Below are 22622 nucleotides of genomic sequence, written 5' to 3'. Positions count from 1 at the left end.
GAAACAAAGTAACTAGAACAATTCAATCTCAATGACCTTCTAGATCACATGATTAGGCTAAAACTGTATACAAACTAAATAAATAAAAATTTAAGTAATTCTATATCACTAAAACAGGTAAAAACGTATACTATATTTGCATATCACACTTGTACATTTTGATCTTCATACTGAACTTGATTTTAGTGTTATTGTATTCGACTTGCTTAATTTCATATTTTTAGTTTTGATATTTTGTAAGGTTGAATTTCTCATTTTCCTTGTTTGTATAGTTGGGCAAGCAGTTTTACAAGGTTATAAGCAAGTTATGCTGATTTTCTGACCGATATATTCGTTAATTTTAATTGATTTTAATTTTTAAAATTAGGGTCAGCCTGAAGTTAAAGGGGAAAGGAGAAATGTGGTATGTAAATTTTACCATATGTTTCCTACACTCTCAATTACTATATAAATTTTTAAAACTTGTTGTCCAGGGAATTACAAAGTTGTTCTTGTTTTAGTGTTATGAGGAACTGGGTAAGTTATTAAAGTCATCATATGCTGCTATCCACCAGTAAATATTGTCGTAGCCTAAGACATGCTATAGATAGTGACAGTGACTCTTAGTAACGTGGATTGCACGTGGTCTGAGAAGTCTGATAAAATTATATAATACCAAATTCTTTCAGACTGGTATAGGTATACAACCACTTAGATAGATACATTATATTCTACAGATTATGTTTTACAACTTCAGAACAATTTTCAAATGTTAAGTTTATTTTTTAGGACCTCTTTAATAACTCTGACTTTAAACTTCAACATTTTGAACAGTACTAAAGCTATTGAAAGACTATTAACAAGAGCTGCATTAGAAACACTAAGTTTAAATTTTAACTTTATTTGTATTCCGTAAATAAAAATTGTTAATGTGTGAAAACTGGCGTCCAATCTCATTCTTCGTGTCATATTTTTCTTACCTAGCCTACTGGAAGTTGGATGTCCAGGCTGTTCAGTATGAACATTTTGTTAAAGGAATCAGTACTGGAAATCAGTATCCACGACACATGCCAAATGTTCTTTGGTATAGTATAGAGTCATAAATTCGCAGTATCGCTTGCCATTACACAAAGAAATGTAATTATTTGTTTAATGAAGTGATGTATCAGCAAACAAAAGAGAGTTAGGATCAAGTTTAGCGCCGATCATGGCCAGTATCTTCGTGTGTCATCATGATAAATAATGGTTGAATTAATGTCTTGCTCATTTTAAATCTATATTGTACAATAGATATGTAGATTATATATTGTTATTTTCCCGCGAAACAGAACATGTCAATAATTTTGTAGCTCCTTTGAACAAAAAGCATATGAATATTAAACTTATAGTTGAATCGGAACAAGAAATAAATAAACTCCTTTTTTTTTTTGTCTATGAAAGTTGTAATCCTCTGCATTTCAAAGAAACGTTTGGTTAAAATGTTGAATTATCGGGCTCATAATCTTACTAGCACCTGTAAATTATTTCAGAATTTGTTAAAAAAATATATAAATACCTGCCTAAGAATAATGTTCCAAATAGTGTGATAAGAAATATAGTTTATAAGTTCCTGAATAACGTTTTCACTCCTCGAGGAGTGATGTACAAAGTGCAAAAAAAGAAAAAAGGTTATTAGTGTCACTCTATCACTTACAGACATGCGCGGTTTGAAAATTAGGAAACAACTGAGCAAAATTAATAGAGTTTATTCACAAGTTGATTTGAATGTTATTTTGAATCCCTTTGTAAGAATTGATAATACTTCCCTTTCAACAACAGTATCGACATATTCCATGACTCTAAAGTTATCTACAGGGATGTATACAAATATACTTATTCGATCAACTATACGAAGTCTTGGAGACAGTATCAAGAGCATTCTGACACTTTAGCTCAATACGTATGGAACAGCTGTAACCAAAATTCAACAACTCCTCGTTGCTCGGTTGTCGGTTCAGTAGAGAATGAATATTAACTAAGAACCAAAGTAAGCTTGATCATTAAGAAAGTAAATCTTCAAATGAATCAGATTTCAAGAGGTATAAAACATTTAATAAACTGTGGCTCTTTTACTATATTTTTGGAATCATATCTTCCACCCTTGCCCTTAATCTTGCCGAGACATTCATTTATCCTTTAATCTTTGATCCACTCTCCCGATAGTCTCATTTCTCAGTTCCCACGATTTAATTTTATCACTTGTACTTTCACCATTCGTCAATCACAGGCTGTATAGCGAGGTGGTAATTAGTAAATTCTGCCATTTTCTCCAATCGTTCTCTTGCTCCGCCCTTTTATAAAGATAATATTTTCAAATTCTGGGAAATCCTTCTGAGACACCTCTGTCAAAAAGAAAAATTTTGTCAGGACAATATTCAACACCAATCGGATTTTCTTATGTTTCATAGCAACAGGAATCTTAAATAGTCATGTGGCAATTTTGACTTACTACCAAGATATATGTTTGTATAACAAACCTTTCTGCGACTATTCAAAACTATAAATTACCATCATTCTACTTGTTGTTCTTTTTCAATAAACTTTTCATTTATAATAAAATTGTAGTGTACAGAAAGTGAAGTTCTCACAAGAAATATATATGAAGGTTCGTACCATCTCCCAGTGGTACAGCGGCATATCTGCGGACTTACAACGCACAGATAACCTATCGTGTAGCTTTGTGCTTCATTACAACATACAAATATGGGTCATACGATAATCTTGATTTTAATAATACAATTTAAACAGTGAATTAACATTTCAAAGTGTTGATATCATTAATTGTGTAAAAAAGTCAGGACGTAATTTATTAAAAGCTCTGAATAAATAAAGTATTGGCTATAATAGAATAAATAGTATATATGTATAGCACTAAATATTCTTCATTGATATACAAGACGTAAACATTTCAGCTTCGGTTGTATAAGTAAAAAAATGACGTTAGGAGCGCATAAAGATGTCATTTCTAAGTCACGCTAATATAGGCCTTAATGGCCCTCTTTCAACTTCTCTGAGTTTGATATCTATGTTTCATTCCAAATGCACGATATAGCATAAGTGAATACAGTTGTCACAGTAAAATTAATATAAAATACGAGAAGAAACCGATAACAAGAATACGATCGTTACTCAAATAGCTACGCACTAGAGTTCTTGTAGTATGTTACACCCGTGAGTTTTTGGCCAACAATTCAAAATAAAATTAATGGTTAAGTAATTACATGTTACACTCAGTTGGGAGCCAGCAGGGTATATCCTTATTTGTTGCTTCAGATTTTATTTTTTTGCTGGTTGTCCAATATATAAATGGAACTTTAGCTCTAACCGATATCTACATATCTAAATCATTAAGAAAAACTACGAAGTCTTTTGACTAGAAAATAACAACGACGTAAAACAAAAAATGAATTATTATATCCACAGGTACTATTTAAATAGCTTTGAATAAAAACTAGCACAATATCAATAATTTTATGATTGTTTTATTATCGGTTAAAAGCTATGGTTTAAACACCCAAAGTTGCAATAGGCAAATTAAGATGAATGTGGGAAAAAAATTACAGTTAACTTGATTTTTTATAATAATTTATCATCAGTTCCTAATATAACTAACAGTAACACCAGAGGGCGCAACATTTTTCATTACACCTAATTCTGTTGACTTTAAAACATTTGTTTTTGATGTTCTTGTGAAACTTTCCCAACGATATCTAAGTTTTACAAATATCAGTGCTATATTTGCACGTTTTAAACTTTAGCATGAATTTATTTAAAAACATATGTACACAATAAAAACACATATTGAAATCGTCATTTACGCTCCTTCACTGTTCTACAATATGTGTATTTTACAATACTGATTTTTTGTAATTACAAGTTAAAGTAAGTAAATTTATTTTCTTAGAATTTTAATGTTCATAATAACACTTTTCCTGTAATTTATTATCAATCCTTTCTGCTCAAAGCAAGCTACTTACATATATCACTGCCCCCAGTTGCTGAGCAGAACGTATGAGGGCTTACAACAAATAAATATATCAGGACTAAAAATGAGGACAGTAAATAATGTAGTTAATTTAATACACCTGTCAAAGCCACACTTAACCCTTACACGTGTAAATAGCACGCAGCCGGAAGTAATAAATATTCTTATGTCCTAGGAATAAATGAAATATACAGGCAATGATAATAATATTCGAGAAAGATATAGTAATAACAAGAATTAAATAAAAAAGCAAAACAATGCGAATATAACAATTAAAGATATTAAGAAATTTATTTAAATAAACTAATGACGTAATGCTATACTATATGAGTTGAGCACTAGGTTGCGTTAACAGGCGCTGAACTATCTACACTTGGAGATCAACTATCTCACATGGGCGAGAAGATAGTCCCTTGATGGGTGTGGCTAAAGTACATCCCTTGACCAGACTTAAACAAGTGTTATGTATCTTTCAACGTTATCTAGTTGCGTAGCATTCGTACTGATCTTCACTAGTGTATAATCCAGGTTTGAGTGGATAATAAACTGTTACAGCACAGACAAGTGACGCTCTTTAGCTCTATTTCCTGCTGCAACTTTCAGTGCATTGATGGTTTGATAACTCTGGTTATCACGGGGTTAATTTGATGTTGAGTTACCTGTAAAAGGTTACGCCCAGGAACTTCAGTTTTTCTTCCAGAGGGATGGCAGTGCCTGCAAATGATGGTAATAGTTTGTCCTTATCAGAATGTCTGTTGTTAAGTGTGCAGAATATGGTCGTGGCTTTAGCAGACATGCTAACCATGTCATAGCACCATTTTCTCACCCAGCTGACGGATGGTTATATTTTACTTTCGATTTCAGCTCTGATCTTCTGTATATCAAAATGTCATCAGGAATGTTGGGCACACGGCATCTAGCTGGACTGTCATGGTGGACTAGACCCATGGTGTGGATGTTGAAGAGGACAGACAGACCAGTACTGGTGATAATCCAGTCTGATGACCAGCTTCCAATTTTCATGATGCATGCTTATTTTTTACTTTTATAATTATGGTTCTTTACGGTTAGACATCCTACAATTAAAACTAAAACTAAATTTTTTGTTTGTTCCATTACCTATTAGATTATAAAAACCGCGAAAACTAATGCGATCATATACGTATATATATATTTCAACCTACGTTTAATTTTGCAGATTTAAAGCATTATTTTTGTTTTGTTTGTGACTAAGGACAAATTTGAACAATGAGTTTCTGTGCTTTGCCCGCCGAAATTATCGAATCTCAAAATTTAACATCACAAGTCCTAAAGCGTACCGCTGAGCTACCAAGGAACGTTCGTCTGGGAATTTCTGAAGTGTGTCTGGATACTTAAAAAATCTCCCCATTAGTTTTGGGTTTAAAGAATACTTACAATAGTCTGTTATCTGTTGTTATTGACAACGTTTCCTTAAACACTGAGCCAAGCATGGCCTAGTGAGTAGCGTGTCAGGCTATGGATTTAGTTCCACACTTTGGGGGCATGGGTGTGTTATAAGGGTGACAGTTCGATCCTACTATCTTATGAGACATGCGTAGTAGCCCAAGTGCTTGTTGTGAATGCCGCTGGCCAGCTAATTTACCTCTGGTCTATCTCACCTAAAAATAGGGATAATTAGCACAGATAGACCTCGAGTAGCTTTGCACGAAAATCAGCAAACAACATTTTTGCATGAATATTCGAACAAACATTAAAACTAAAAATTATTGTCAGCAATGTTTATTTCAAGATAAATGAACTCTTTTGAGAAAAGCAACAACAACAGCCTATTTTATTTCTTAGCCCACATTAACGTTCAAACACGAATGTGAATTTTCACTGAGTCGCAGCTTACGTTCTTGTATAGCTGTGCGGTATTCTCATATAAACTGATTTCCACGCAAGTATTAGATAGGTCCACTTAATAACAGTAGGATCGAATAGGAAACTTGGAAAATAATCTGAACTTGTAAGCCGACAAAGTTTTAAGATGTGGACACGTACGTGTGATGTAAAGTGGCACAATCTTTGTTTAAAACAAAGCAAAACAATAAAAATAACAACGTACATGATTACGTAAAGAAATGAACGATCACCTGTATTGGATTAATGAATTGATCAACAGTTTTCCTTCTCGTGAAAGAGACCTCTATCGAACTAAATTCTTAGATAAACAGTTAGAACTGAGAAAGTATATAGGATACGTTCTTGCAAAGAACCATGTATCTTTTCGCTGGTTCACGTGTTTATGCCAAGACTGAGTAGAAACAACTAAATGGAAAATTTTAAATATTGCTATGTTAATAGAGGATAGTGGGAAACATATATTATATGTTACAGCCGTCCATGATTTTCAACTACTGACCAGGGGAAGGAAAGCCAGTCAGCACTATCAGTTTGCCCTGCTCTTTGAACGAATAACGGGATTGACTGGCATTTTCATAATGCACCAAAAGCTGAAAGTGATGGACTTGTTCAACAGCATCTCTTCGATCCGGTGTCCGATACCCTAATCACTAGATCACCCTTGGTCCTTTTCAAATAGACTCACCAAACTTTGAATAATGAATAAGATTATCTACGTCTAAAGGAAATTTCAAAATATATTTGACCTTTTAACGTCTGGAAATTTTCCCGTTTTATCTATCTATCTGTCCATCTATCTACTTATCTACTTACCAAAAATATCATATGTTCAGCATCTCTCCTAAAACTTGTTAATTATGGGATACGTTTTAAGCCAGTTTGATTTCTTCCAGCATCTCAGTAACTAATGTCCAAAAGCAAAGATAATTTCTGTACAGAGCAATTAAGAAAAGTTCAATTAAAAACCTGCAGTAAACCTTACCTTGGAATGATCCAACGGTAGAAATTCTGCAAATATGTATAAAAGGTTAGTGCCCCAAAGGTTAGAAGATGCTATTAAGATTTACAAAATTAAATACTATTAATTTTATTAATACGAATAAGTAATAACTGCAATGAGTTATATAATAAGTAATAACTGAGTTTTATACTGACAGTGAAAACAAATCGTTGAAAGTATTCAAATTTGGTAATATGAAATATTTTAAGGTCACTTTCGATGCTTATTTAGATTTTAATGTAACCGTTTTTGTTTTGATAAAATATTAAACTATTCTATCTGTATTACTAGACTGAAAACTTAGTTCTATGGCTGAAGGCTCTAACACGATGAAAACGTTTTAATTCAGAATATAATAAGCATTCTAGATTTGACTACTAACATTGTTAAACTGTGATATTCTAAGCTTAGATGTACTGATTTACCTTACAAGTAAGAATAGTAACTACAAGTAACAGATGAGACAGTATAAAACGTTTCACGAAGTTAAATTATATTTCTGATTCTGAGTTGAAGAAAGAGACCACACAAACTACAAAAAACAAAACGAATTCTAACCTCTATTTATTCGAACACAAATTACAAACAATACATTCGACAGCACCACTTTCGTATATTTAAAGATATCTGTATTTCAGAAGATCTGAAGGACATCTGAATGAGACTGAGAAAGTATGACGACTGCATTCAAAACTAGTGTCACCTCCCCTAGAATGTGCCACACACACAAATAGTCGCGTCTGTTCACTCCATAAATGAAAATAGGAAGGCCGTATCCTCCAGGTACTGCCAAACTTCTAAATAGTTGACCTCAGTAGATGACTTTAAACAATATAATCTTCAGTGACATCTATAGGCATGGAGTAAAACTGCCTCAGGAAAACCTTTTTTTTTTAATGATGGCGTCATAAGACCATAAAGAAACGGTTTTCTCATAGCAGTCGTCGCTCATTGTATTACATTTAGTGCATTTTGAATACACTGCCTAAATCATCCATCAAAACATCTTTGGAAGTGATTTCCAACAGTAGGTGACTAGAACATCATTAGGTTATCTACATACCAGAACAATTTCTCTAGTGTTAAAACTCGTGCGCTAAAACACAAATTTGAGGGGAAAATGTAAAAAAAATAAAAATAGGTGGACATGAAATGGCCACCATTCTGTCCCCCCTCCCCCAAATGAAAACAAACACCACTTGTGTTTTTTACGTACCACAAAGCAATATTCTATGATGTGAAATAACTTCCGGTGTTCATATAAAATGGCGTGCCATCAAACTTTACTGTTATAATAAATAAATATTTAAAGTACTCGGAAGTTATTTTTTTTTTATTTTCAATCTTCTCCAGTTAACAAAATGTTTGTTCTTTCCATTATTACAATCATGCATAATTGCTTGAAAGCGCCAGATGTAGCTCGTCTAATGGACGTTATTCACAAAATATGTTTTGAAAATTGAAAGTTCGGAAATTATCCACATGTTCAATTGCCTTAAACACCGCTCTCTTTACGTTGGTTTCACTTAGGATCTAATGATCTTCATTTTTAGTTCCATTTCTTAGTCGACGAAAGTCTTCTCTCTTTAGTGTTTCAAGAGTATGTTAGACATTTTAGACTTTTCCCTTCTAGACTTTCTTGTGAGACGACGTTTCAGATTTTGTACTGAATACTTCAACCCGAATAAAGCATCAGCATAGAAGCCGAAACATCATCTCTCTAGAGCAGGGATTCCCAATCATTTTGTTCCTCTGTATCCCTTGGTCATTCTCTCCCAAAGCACTAATGGAGGGAGGAGAGCTTGTCCAGTTGGCTGATTCCTAGTTTATCTACATTACTTATTGAAAACATGAGTTATAATGTAGCACAGCAATAACATCACAACGTTCACCATGATCACAACTTTTTGTCTAAAGAGCGTATATTTATGTGAGCCACTTTGCTCTTTTTATCTGACTGTAAATTAAAACACCATGTAAAGTGCAAACCATGGTTATACTCTCAGACCCCTATGTACCCCCTGAGAAGTGCAAATGTACCCCTGAGGGTACATGTAATCCAGGTTAGGAATTTCTGCTCTAGAGTTAAGCAGGTACAGTCCATTAAAAATAAAACTCCGCTAATTTTCTCCCAGTGTTACAAACTTTTCTTAGTTTTAAATGGTCTCAGACAACAAACTTTAGACTACTATCACCAATGTCCGCACCGATAATAAATATAGTTATGGTAGATAATCATATTTCTGGTTGAAATTTATGTAGGTACAGTAAAGATAAAACGGTTAAAAACTAATAAAGAAACACAAAGTGCCTGTAAGAATGTCTTCAGGGGCTACTTCCTTCTGATCCTTTCATAAAACCCCTGCAAATCCACTTTCCTGGTATTTTGTATCAAAGTAATTTATCAAACCTATCAGTTTAAACTTTATTAAAATATAATCTTAAGAATTTAGAAGTAAGAATAATTTTGTTGGCGTTTTAGACAAGCAACAGCAGATTATAAGAAATATTTACTTTGAATGGTGAATTTACGTTATTTACTTCGAACATCCTCAGCAGAGAAAAACTATATGGAAAAGTTTATTTATATGGAAAAATATCGTATCGTGTTAATGTTTTGTATCAGTTTTGAAGGCTGCAGCACCATAATTACCTAACTTACCGAAAATCAATAAAGAAAATTGTCCTTTTAATCCTATTTTATAGCTACTTATAGTTATATTTTGGAAATATTTATGGACTGTAATTTAACACTTTATGTAAATTCTACTTTGTTGTTCGCTAAATGATTTCGCATAGAAACAAAACCACTGTTATTCTACAGCTTGAACGTTTTTGTTTGTTTGTTTGTTTGTTTTTCACCCAGGTTTCTGTTAGTTAACTGTTTCGGATTACATGATTTCAAACAGAACTTGACTTTTTACTTAGAACTTTTCTCGCCGACGGTTTCTTGTTAAATTGTATATTTTTGCTACTATAAAAATCAAACTTAAATCTACGGTCATTTTGGTAGAATAAATTAGCCAAGCCTGACTTCTCTCTAATTGAATTAATTAATACTGCAAAAAACATATTTCTACATAAGTTGATAGAATTTAATAGTGCTCATTAGTAACTATAGAAGTTAATCTCATAGATTTTTAGGATTACATAAATATGAACAGAAAACAAAACACAACAAAATCACGTGTAGGTTAGAAAGCTCGGAAATTGATCTGAATTTTATACGCTTTCTGTTAGATAGCGTGATAATTTTACCCAGAAAGAAACTGCTTCACAATATATTAACTGATACTTAATTTGTTTTCTCCTTCTCTTTATAAGTACATAAATTGAGCTTTTAACTTCTAATGCTGACGTTTATAGGAATCACACAGGATACAAGAAAAAGTAAGAAAGGTGCATTAAATTAGATTTTGTTTCTTGTTGCAGTATGATGTGCTTTGGACATTACAGCCTTTCATAAAAGAACCTAAGCTGCAGGGATATTGTGAAAATGCACGACCAGACGTTGTGATACAGACTGTAACGACGTGGTGAGGCTCTAAAATCATTTTAATATAACGCACTCAACCTCTAATATTATTATTATTTTGATCGGATTAAGATGTAATTTCTTATTTTTAAAGGTTTCCATAAAACCACTGAGTCTTGATGAACCTATTTAAGCTAGCTTAAAGTATACTTGCTTCATAGAAATTCATTCAACATAAAAGTTTAGTTCCTTCTACAATTGGTCTACAGCAGATTGTAAAGTTATTTATAGTTGTGTATTTGTTTCTGAATATTCGCACAAAGCTTTCTAATTTTCAAACTGACAGACTAGAGGGAGAACAACTAGTCAACAGCATCTACAACCAATTTTTGTGCTAATCTGACCGAACAGTGAGATTTTATCATCACTATTATAATGCACCAACAGCCCCAAAATTTTGAGCACGAACTTTAGCATACGACGGAAGAACGGGCATGATAACGGTCGGTCACACTCGACCATTAAATACAACAACAGTTTTCTCATTCATCTGTTTATTTTACTTCATTTGAAACATGGTTTTCTCAAAAAGTTTGAAACAGGTGGAAAAAAATGTGCTCGATGTTTTAGTGGAATAATTTGTGTTTTTTTAGATTATGATTAACTGTTTTTATGCATGATACAGATATTTTTGTTATCAGAATATAGTCACTGCGTGTGACGTTAATATTTTCCTTTAATTTCCTTCTTAACATTTGTTTCATATAAAAGCTATTCTACTTCAAAACAGCATTAGGAATTATTTCAGTAGTACCTACCGTGTTCGGTAAAATCGCCATAGGTTTGGATGTTTATGACGTATCAGTGACGATATTGCATATTGTCCAATAACTTACGTTTATATTATAAGTTCTTAGTGACATCACCAATACCGGTTTATCATTGGACGCCACATAGTAAATTTTGCATAATTGACTCTTTATATTTTACCTCCATAAGCTTGTCTCCATCCTAACATATAAACACAAAGAATTAACTACTCGTCTCTCCCGTCAAGTACAAAAATACCATCTCTCAATAGTCCCATCAAAGATATTAGGTTTTTACCTAACTCTAACATTGTTAAACATAGAGGGGTCGTTATGTCTTCCACATTTAACGTTTATTCGACCAGACAACATCCCGAATGCCCAGGGGTTAAAACAGCATCAAGTAACCCAGAGTGTTCAAGTTACGTCTCTAACCCAGTGCGTTAGCTTATGTATGAGGCGTTACCCAACACATTGCAAATCCTTTGATATCGATTCTTCAAGACCTGTAAGACAATGTCGGCTGAGTGATAGGAGAAGACGGCTCCAGGAACTCCAGTATAACAATGGAGTGAAGTACTATGAAGTAGGTGGGATTACAACTTTCAACTTTATTAATTGTTCAGTGATTTATGTAAAAACATCTTATACTTGATAAATAACGGTTGTTATGAGCCAAAAACAAATAGCTTCACTCATAATTTAACTGCTTAAATTCAAGATGGTGGTTTTTATGTTTATTTAAATCTAAAAATCTTCTATGGGATCCATATCACCCATTAGTTTTTAAACATGTTTTTTCTAAACTATTTATGTGCCAAGTTGCTTGTGGTCCATGCATTTGTTGGTTACAGGGTCCCTAATAATATTGATCGTTTTTTACGATTATTGTAATAGGCAAAAACCAAAAGTATTCAATACTAGTTGGAATACTCGTTTCCTGGACGGAAGTTATGTAAATTCATGCTTAATGAAAGGTTATCGGAGGACGTGAAAAGTTGCTTCTCTTATATGTAATTGTAAAAAAACGCAAAAAACGTCCATAAAAACTGCAAAACACAAAATGTAAACTCCCAAATGTGCATGTATCTCCGCATGGACCCAACAAACCTTTATGCCAAATTTTGTAAAGATCCATCAACAGGGGGCGAAGTGGTGGTAAAAAAAAACACCCCAAAACACCCATAAACGCAAAACGTAAAACTGAAAATTGTTATGTACCCTCACATGGACCAAATGAACTTCCATATCAATATCCACATCCTGCAAAGTAGTTACATGGACACACAACAGACAGCACTATTATATAGAAGTAGTTACATGGACACACAACAGACAGTACTGTTATATAGAAGTAGTTACATGGACACACAACAGACAGTACTGTTATATAGAAGTAGTTACATGGACACAAAACAGACAGTACTATTATATAGAAGTAGTTACATGGACATACAACAGACAATACTGTTATATAAAAGTAGTTACATGGACATACAACAAACAGTACTATTATATAGAAGTAGTTACATGGACACACAACAGACAGTACTGTTATATAAAAGTAGTTACATGGACACACAACAGACAGTACTATTATATAGAAGTAGTTACATGGACACACAACAGACAGTACTATTATATAGAAGTAGTTACATGGACACACAACAGACAGTAGTATTATATAGATAAAAGATGGTTTTGACTACGGACAAAAGTCATCTTATTTGAATTGCGTAGAGAATATCAGGGGTGAATAAATGAAATTTTTGAAAGCTCTGAATATTTAAAGTAAAAGTTTTAGCATCTTTATCTTGATCTTAGATTTATTCTAAGTTACAGAGAATCTTGAGGCTGAAACTAAAACTTGAGATATGGTATAACTGAATTTTATAAACAAAACCAAGACATTTTCTACCGCCTTCCCCCTCCCCCCTGGCGCTTACAGCACCAAAATTCGGATTTAGATATCAGTAGTGGGTAGAGCACTCATAGCCCATTGTGTAGCTTTGCGCTTAACAATAAATCAACCAACCAACAACGTTTTCTTCCAAATAAACAAATACCACTTTAGACTTTTTATAAATAGTTGGTACAATAAGAATTCTTGCTCAAGATTATGGTAAGTGTTTTGCTTAAAATTTGCAGACCGTTACCATTATAATGATCACTACCATTTGCAATGTAAAGTTATGGAGTTAAATATCTTGTACAAATTAGGGTAAAAGTTGAAAATATATTCTGGTTCTTTTTTCTCAAAGATATTGCACGATGATGTATATATATGGCTAGGTAGCAAGCTGCGCTATTAGAAGATATATTCTTGAGCTTGAGTTGTTTATTTATTGATAACCCCGATATATACAATTGGCTTTTAATGCAGTACACATACAAAAGCACATTCACCGAATCCCGAATTTTAGCATGATAAATCCTCAGACTTACTGCTCAGCTACTGAGTGTGTGTGTTTTCTGATAGCAAAGCCACATCTGGCTATCTGCTGTGTACACCGAGGGGAATCGAACCTCTGATTTTTAGTGTTGTAAATCCGAAGACTTACCGCTGTCCCACCGGGGGACCAGCTACTGAGTTCGAGCAACATTTTGTATACGTTCTGTTACGAAAATTAACAGACATCTATCTATCCTACTGAAGTAAACAGCTAAAAAATAGCTGGAAAACATTTGGCTTAGTTTGTGTACATGCACAGAACAATGTCTGTAAAATATTCCCTAAAAATTCACGCACGATAAATAATGTCAATTAAAAATAGTTCAAATTATTATCTATCTATACTTATATTTACAATTACACAAGTTTTGTTATTAAAGTGAACACTTGAATGATAACTGCTATTTATTATTACTTGTTACAACAGATTTTTACTGCACTAATGTTAGTGTATTAGTGAAAATACTCCTTAACAATAACTATTTCCCAACTGAAGAGTCCATTTCAAAGATTAGCGTAATGTGAATTCGACAATGATATACTAATGAAGATAATACAAAGTACTTTATTTAAAGGCTGGATTTCTATTTCCTTGTTAATGTACATAAATGAATTTATATATTGAAGGGCCCCCAGTGGCACAGCGGTATGTCTGCGGACTTAGAACGCTAGAATCCGGATTTCGATACCCGTGGTGGGCAGATCACAGATAGCCCATTGTGTAGCTTTGTGCTTAACTTCAAACAAACAATATATTGAAGTAAACATACAAAAACATAGCAGAGTTGTGATTGAGAAAAGGATATCTTATTACAAATAACTTCTGATCTATACGGGCAAACTACATAATGGTAGAGATTTTGATATCTTGGAACTACTGTTTATGACTTGGAAACATTAGTCGCGTATAAAAAAAGCTTTTAACATCTTCGTTTAGTTAGATAGATTTGTAAGTATAATAGAAAATATATAGTTTTTAATGTTATCAGTACTTTCAATAGGAGGTCTGTTTGTCACATTTCTTAGAAATTTCTGCACGCAAACCTATCATTCTCAAGTACAAAGTAGAACAACACTTCCAAACGGAAACTGCTTCAGTTAAGCGATTTACAAAAACTAGCAGAGAAAGCTTAATAATTATCAGTGTATTGTCGAAAAAAATAAAATCTATAATAAACTCTTATATATAAGTATCTGTTGAACACGGCCATAAATAACAAACCAATATTTGAGTCTTTCCCAAGTTGTAAAAGGTGTTTCCTTTCAAACAAAATAGAATACATATTAGAAAGTAAATAGTTAATAGGTGTTTTAATACTCATCCATTTAAAACGTAGATCAGCATTTCCCAAACTTTTTACTTCCCTAACTCATTTCGAATGTGCGAGACTCCACCTGCTCTAAAATGTGTTTTAACCGGCCCATCCACTTTCTTTTTTTGCTATATATGACTTTTACCCGACAGACTCGCGACCCCGGGTTTGGGAATCTCTGACTAATAATTTATAAAAGGAGGGGACGGGTGTGACCATAGTTAGTGAATCGAGTTGGGGATCGAGAGTCCACGGTTCGAGAAGTGATTCCCCTGAACACGCTTCGCACTTTCACCAGTTGGTGAAAAAAAAAAGTTGGTTACAAAAGTGACAGTCAATTCCATTATTAGTTTCAAAGCTTTAGACAAAGTCATAGTAGCAGCTGTGCTGCCTTCCCACTCGTTAATAGCTGAAAATTATGAAGGTTATACTTATGGGAGTTATGGGTCTCTGATCTGGTTGTTTAGTCTACGCACACACATAAGCATATATGAAGATTAAATTTCGTATTCTTTGTTTGTTCATAAGCACAAATCTGCACATTGGGCTATCTGTGTTCTTCCCGATGTGGGTATCGAAACCTGAATTTTAGTATTGTAAGCCATAAGACTTACCACTGATCTACCAGGGGAGATTTTCATATTGATACAATATATCAAGAGTGAAAGTTTTTGTTGGAGTAAATTAACAAGACCGATATTTTATGTTGGTGAAGTTTTACATGACGATCAATACCACTATTTGTTAGTAAAAGAGTAGCCCAAGAGTTGGCGGTGGGTGGTGATGACTAGATACCTTCCCTCTAGTCTTACACTGCTAAACTGGGGACGGCTAGGGCAGATAACCCTCGTGTAACTTTGCGGGAAATTCAAAACAGCCAACCAACCAGCTTTCTGAGGAAAGTTGTCCACTATAATATGGTTGTTCTTTATCCTGCTACTATACACTACTTTTTTGTCTCTAATTATGAGATGTTCATTGGTGATAGAGCATAGCGACATAGCAAAGGGGCAAAAGTTGGGTTTCATCAGAAACTCTACCTATGGCTATAAAAACTAACAAGTGAGAAATTCTTCATTTGTAGCTTACGTCATGTAACAAGAATACAGAATATGGAAACGGGGACTTTGACACTGAGGTTACGCCATAGGAGTGGCAGTCAAACCTCATATTCGACCAGACAAGAGTGGCCCAAAAGTTGACGTGAGTGCTCATCACTAGCTGCCATCTCTCTAGTCTATCAGATAAAAAGTAATAACCAATATGCGTAGCTGTGCACAAAAAGTATCAAATCAAAAAATGAAATGATGGCTCTGTGGATGGTTTTTAATTTCAGGATTTCTGTATTAATTTTCACTCAAAAATGTCTCGTATATCATAACAAATTCTTGCCTAAGGCTTTTTTATTTTCTCTGCATTATCTACAGATGATGAGTCGATTCATAGTCGAGTATTTCTTGGTTTGTAGAGATTGACCACAGTATTTGAAAATTGATAATGACACTAATTTTAGAAGTTTTTTTTAAATTAATATTTTTCCGTTGCGGAGACTTAAAATGTGAGCAGTGTTTTAATGTTCTGTTAAGATTAATGTAATGTATCTAGAAATTTTAAATATATTAAAAGTCTTCGATAATAACCTGAGTTATTATAAGTTGACCCTAATATTTTTAAGTAAAATATTTTGTCTTTTCTAATACATAATTATCATAACCTCAGTCTTCATATGTGTTGTATCATCTCTTGAATGTTCCATAGCCATTGTATCATCAAACCTATGTGATATTAACACTATAGTGTTTCCGTTGTCAGTTTTTTAAAAGTATATCTTTTGAATACAGACTAAATAAAGTGCTATTCTTGCTATTATACCAGTGTTTATATCATTTTGAGATTATAGATAGGTTTTTTTATTTGATTACATCATGTGTCCAATTGAATACACATACCTGATTTTGGTATAGATATAGAATAAATCAACATAAGTTTCATGTTAAAAACCCAAGTCAGAGTCTGTCAAGATGCTCTGAACATTTTTACAGTTGTATATTAAGTACCCATGGTATATTACAAGAACTTTTCTTTTTCAGTTTTCCATGTTGGTCTTGTGATAATCAACAAAAATATTATTATATGAGTTATTTCATAAAAAATAGAAGTAATTTGGATTGTATGTAAATAACATGTGAATTTCTTAAGTATTTAGTTATGTTTTATTTACATGCTATTTTTTATGGTTATTAAATAATATATATATATTTATTGATTGATTTATTAAATTACACTGTTTATGGATTTAAAATAACGTATAATACATTTATATTTTGTTAAAGTATCTTTACTTGGATGTATTTATTATATAAGCATTTTGATTTTCTTAAAAAGTATTATGCATTGTTTTTAATTAAGTTAGCTGAAGAGCTGGTTAAGTTGCGAAAGCGATTCCAACCAACTAAAGATATTATAAAATATAGTATTTCAAACCTGGCGGTCCTGTTAATATATGTGATTTATTATTACGCTCCAGAAGATTGCTTTTCTTATATATATATATTTCATATATTGAAACACGTGTAATGAAGATGATTATATTTGACATGTTATTCTGTTCGTTTAAATTAATTATTAAGAAATTTTATTAAATCCTCACTTTGTTTCTTATTGCTAATTAGGTTTCGATTAAGACTAAACCAGCAGAAAACATTACGAAATTTGTAAGCGCTGCAGTTGCCATAGACATCGAAAACCAATTGTTCTTTTTCCTCTTCTTCCATTCCAACGTTTCTCTCTATAGAAGCGCTAATTTCAATGAAGACCCGATCTACACGAAACCAGTCGTAAAGGTATTTTCAAATGTTACTGAATCTTCTCGAGTGGTGGCGGCAAGATATTACAAGAACGAAAAAGAAGCAGAAATCATATATATGGGTAATATATTCAAATCTGTATTTTTTTTATTGAAACACATACATTATCTGTTTAGATCTAGTCAGTGCAATTCAATAATAATTTAGGACTTTAATATAAATAGAGACTTATGAGAGCTACACTAAATTTCTTCTAGCCCTTTTCTGGGCTGTATGTACCTGTTTTTCCCACAATTTTTATCCGTTTAAACTCTACCGCAACATACTGTATTTCAGCTTATGCAGTTGTGCCGTTTGTTCGTTAGAATATCTTTCTTAAAAAATGTTTTTCTTTTTCGAGTAGTACTTCCTCGCCATTCTTCTATTTAAAGTTCTTGGTTAATTTACCTGTCCAGTTATCCTGCTTTTGCTGTTCTTGTTTCTGTTTTTTAAATTTCTCCACACCACTTTCTAATCTTTATTATATTTTAAACATTGAACCACATGCCACTGTCCTAAGAATTAAGTTGTAAATTTATAAACTTTATAAATTTAAGTGGTTTTCTCACAGAGACGTTCTTCATTTAACTGTTAAAAATAATGATCCAGTTCTTGCTACCAGCCTGTCGCACGCACGCGCGTACACACACCACATGAGTTTTGGAAAACGTTCTAGATCTTTACTTTTTTCGCTTGACCTTTACTATGTAGTTATATAACATACAATTTTCGTCATTATTTCCTATAAAAACAACTTTCATATCCAAGGTTGAATTCTTTTTCCTAGACTATTATTGTAGTGATTGGTCCGATTTCACATCGCACACTGATAACCTTCATCGTTCTGTCCTTTATCTTGATGTTGATTATTTTACTATCCATATCGCTTCTGCTAAACAGGAAGCTAGATTTCTTTCTACGTCTAATAAAGTTTGTCTTAAGGTTAGCCACTATTCACGTTGTTTACAGTCATGACTTAATAAAAACGCAATTTCCTGTGTAACGTCGTTCTTGAAACCTGTATTCTTTTGAGTAACAAGTAATATTCAAACTATGTTAAATCAACAAACTTTAAACTGGTTGTACTTCTAATTATCCATGGATGATTATGTTGACTCATTGTTTTGTCTCTGAAAACCTTTTAAAGCAAAATAACCCTCTTGAAAATTTGATAAAGTTTTCGATTCTACAAAAACTTTCGTTTTTTCTAATTGCTGTTTCCATAGGAAAATCCTTTAGTAAACGCAATCTTTCTACTTTTTGAAACTTTCTGTGTCGAAATGAGTGTTTTTGTTAACTCTCTATTTCTTTACTTATTTTACTTTAGTTTGTTTTAATAAATTTCTCTGCAGGTCTATTACACCGATGCAGAATTAAAATTGTTATGAAATACTACTCCAGGAGATAACAGTATTTGTTTTTAGACTTACATTATGACCCCATTCTGGTTACATTCTTTCTTAATGATGATCAGTTAAGTAACGTTTCTTACAGACTTCCACCAAGTTGTTTTGTGTTATAATTAGACTATTCACATTACTTGGTGGTGTCTTCTCTTTGAAAAGTTAATCCTGAAAAAATTGCGTTCTTTTTTTTTTATTGAAGGAAGACAAAGTGAATAATTTCGTTTAACTAGCAGATTTTAGTATTAAAAGTTTTAACTTGAAGCCTAGTTATATTGGCTATGTGTCTAGACGTACAATTCACCATAGTTGTGTGTGTTTAGACCTACAACTCAGTTAACGATCAGATCAGATCCCGAATGTTTTCTTTCTCGGAATGTAAGCACTGAAGTCAACCCTTGTATATCTGAGTTTTCTAACATGCAGACATGTTCCAAGGCCCCGTCTTTCCTATGTTACTTTACACCTAGTAGATAACAATACAAATGTTTTATTTTACCTTTTACTATATTTAATGCTTTGTAGATGACAGACATCTAGCTCCAGAGTATTTCTTGACAAATTTTACATGCTGATTTCAATGAGTTAGTTTTTCCGTCAGAAATTGAACCTCCTACCTAGAAAACTTTCAAATCATTTCATTTCTGTCGGAAAGTCCACCTCATACCTAGCAAAAGCTTAAATCATTTCATTTTTTTAAATTTTATTCTGTATACTTTGTTTGAAGTTAAGCACAAAGCTACACAATGTGTCATCTGTGCTCTGCCCACCACGTATGAAACCTGATTTCTAGCGCTACATACCGCTATGCCACTGAATCTCGTTTTATTAACTTAACTTCTCTTAAATATTGGTCCTTTTATTTTCTAAAATTTTAAATTACTTGGCCTCATTTTGTACAGAAATACTACTTATTTACTTCTTAAAAAAGCTTAGTCCCTGTATCAATTGTCTTAATCATACTCCTGGCAAAAACAGAGGTAAACATCTCTCAAACCATGACAGAAATGTGTTCATACGATTGTACATCTACCTACCTCCTAGTGAACCGTAACACAAATATTTGTGATTAATATAAACTAAAGCTATCCTTACTGGTTTTCTATCAAATTCTCATACTCTTGTTCCATTCTTTTCTAAAAAATCTGCTGTAACTCTTACTTTCATTTGCACCCTCAAACACCTTAAGGAAGGGCCAGCCTCTCAAATCCAAATTTAGTTTTTGCTAATCTACTTTCCACTCCACTGGGTTCATTTTAGTTGTATGGTATTATCACATAAACTGATTTCCGACAAGTTAAGAGCCTTTCTAACAAGAGGTTTGCCCGAAAGTGCATTTCAGAATAAAATTAAATTTTGACCCGATTGAAATAGGGAAAGAGGTCGGGTACAAAATTTCGAATTAAAACAAATGGACTTTATGTGTATATCAGACACGACAATAAAAAAGCAATTAGAGCGTAACAAGGGATGATCATACTTCTATTTTTTATATGAAACAAAAACAATATTCCTCGCAAAACTATGAACAAAACCGTTTTATCGCCAAGCTAAACAATGGGCTATGTACGCTTTTTCCATCGCGAGAAATCAAATCCAAAATTTTAGCATTATAAGTCCGCAGAATGTTTATCCGAGCAGAAATTAATATCTCAAAATGCATTAGTCACTGGTCACGCCCATTATCAAAAATAGGTTTGCAGAACACCAGGTATTTCTAAATTTTTAAGTGATTGATGTGACTAAATATCAAGTAGTACAAGCTTAAAGAAATTCTCAAGTGACACCTTCCGTGGGAAAGTACAAAAAGCCATGGGTAATGACTCTTTATAATATGTAAACTAGCAAAAGAATATTAGCACGAACAATCTTGTGTATATCATTGCGAAAAATTTTGTTAAACATAAATGTGCACTTTTTAAAGCTAGAATAGCAAGAAATGCCTTATACGTGACACGTGTTACACTTGTCTTAAAATATATTTAGCTATTAATACAAGAGAACGAAACTAGAAAAAGTTTCCTCTCTAAAATTTTGAGAGGAGTATAAATCTCCGTACCCCCCCCCCCCTGTTTTTAATATATACAGGGTTTTGTGTTTCTCATTCCTGGACATTTAAATCACTTTTTATTTTCCATAAATATACTTCTTACAAAGGCTTGCTCCATCGCATTTTCTTTTTCTAAAATATAATGGGATAATAATTTATAAATCAAAATGACTAATCAGACTTGTCTTGCTTTCAGACATTAACCATTTTTTCTTTCAAATTAAAAACAAAACATACAACTTACCTGTTCTTACGATATTTTTTACATAGTTGTTTGTTATTTAACAGATTTTGATAGTAAACAAAATACAGCATTAGGTGGCGCGGCCGTCGCGACAGACTTCCAAGCGAAAGGTCTAGAATCTCAAATATATCTTTTATTTTTCATAAGTATTTTAACATTAAACGAAATATATTTTATTTTTTATAAATAAAGTATTATAGAAAAATTCTATCCCAATATTTGAAACGTATATTGAAGAGTTCAAAATATTTTAAGACTTAGTCATAAATTCTGTATCAACACCCTATTTAAAGTTCCTAAGTGTTGCTACATAAGCTTTTCATAAGTACAAAAAAAAAACATTTTTGCTGCTTTTCATGAACAAAACTTTCAAGTACCTGAACGTCATATTCTTGACTACAGTGACACTACAACCACCGTTAACTCAACTGTTGCCTGTCTCGTTAACCTTACTCCTAGTTCTTCTTATGTTGTTGATAATGATTTCTTACATGCTCCAATTACTGCAGCTGATGTCCGCTGAAGAACAGACGTAACACTGCCCCTGGTCCTGATGGCATCACATACTGCCAAGTCCGTCATGCTCCTCTGCAATTCCTTCGACTTCTTGTATTGTTCTACGCCTTTCTTCTTTCCTCAGGATTTTTTTTCCTGATTCCTGGAAGTTATCCACTGTCCTGTTTTTTTCTGAAACCGGGTAAACCTGCCTCTGATGTTAATTCTTATCGTCCTATCAGCCTCACTAGTGTTTTCAGTAAAATCTTTGAACGCATCCTTGTTGCCCGTCTTCATCAATACATAGCTTCTCACAACCTGCTGCCTCATACACAGGCGGGATTTTGCCCACGCCTTTCTACTTTGGATTAACTTCTCAAAATTGTCTGACTCACTTTCCAATCATTTCAACACTGAAGACCCTCCTGCATGCTCCTGTTTGATTTCCCTATTTGATGTCCGGGTTGACAATGTCCTGATCCTCCTTTCCGACTCCGTGACCCATCTAGGCATTGTCTTTGATAAGCATCTTACTTGGAAGCCATACCTATCTGCCCTTTCTGCTAAGGTTACTCGACGTCTTCGTTTCCTCTGTTCTCTCACTGGTACCTTCTGGGGCCTGAACCCTCCTCTTCTGCTATACAC

This window comes from Limulus polyphemus, unplaced genomic scaffold, assembly GCF_000517525.1.
Source record: "Limulus polyphemus unplaced genomic scaffold, Limulus_polyphemus-2.1.2 Scaffold7139, whole genome shotgun sequence".
In the NCBI taxonomy this organism is placed as follows: Eukaryota; Metazoa; Arthropoda; class Merostomata; order Xiphosura; family Limulidae; genus Limulus; species Limulus polyphemus.
Note: the sequence above shows the minus strand (reverse complement) of the source record.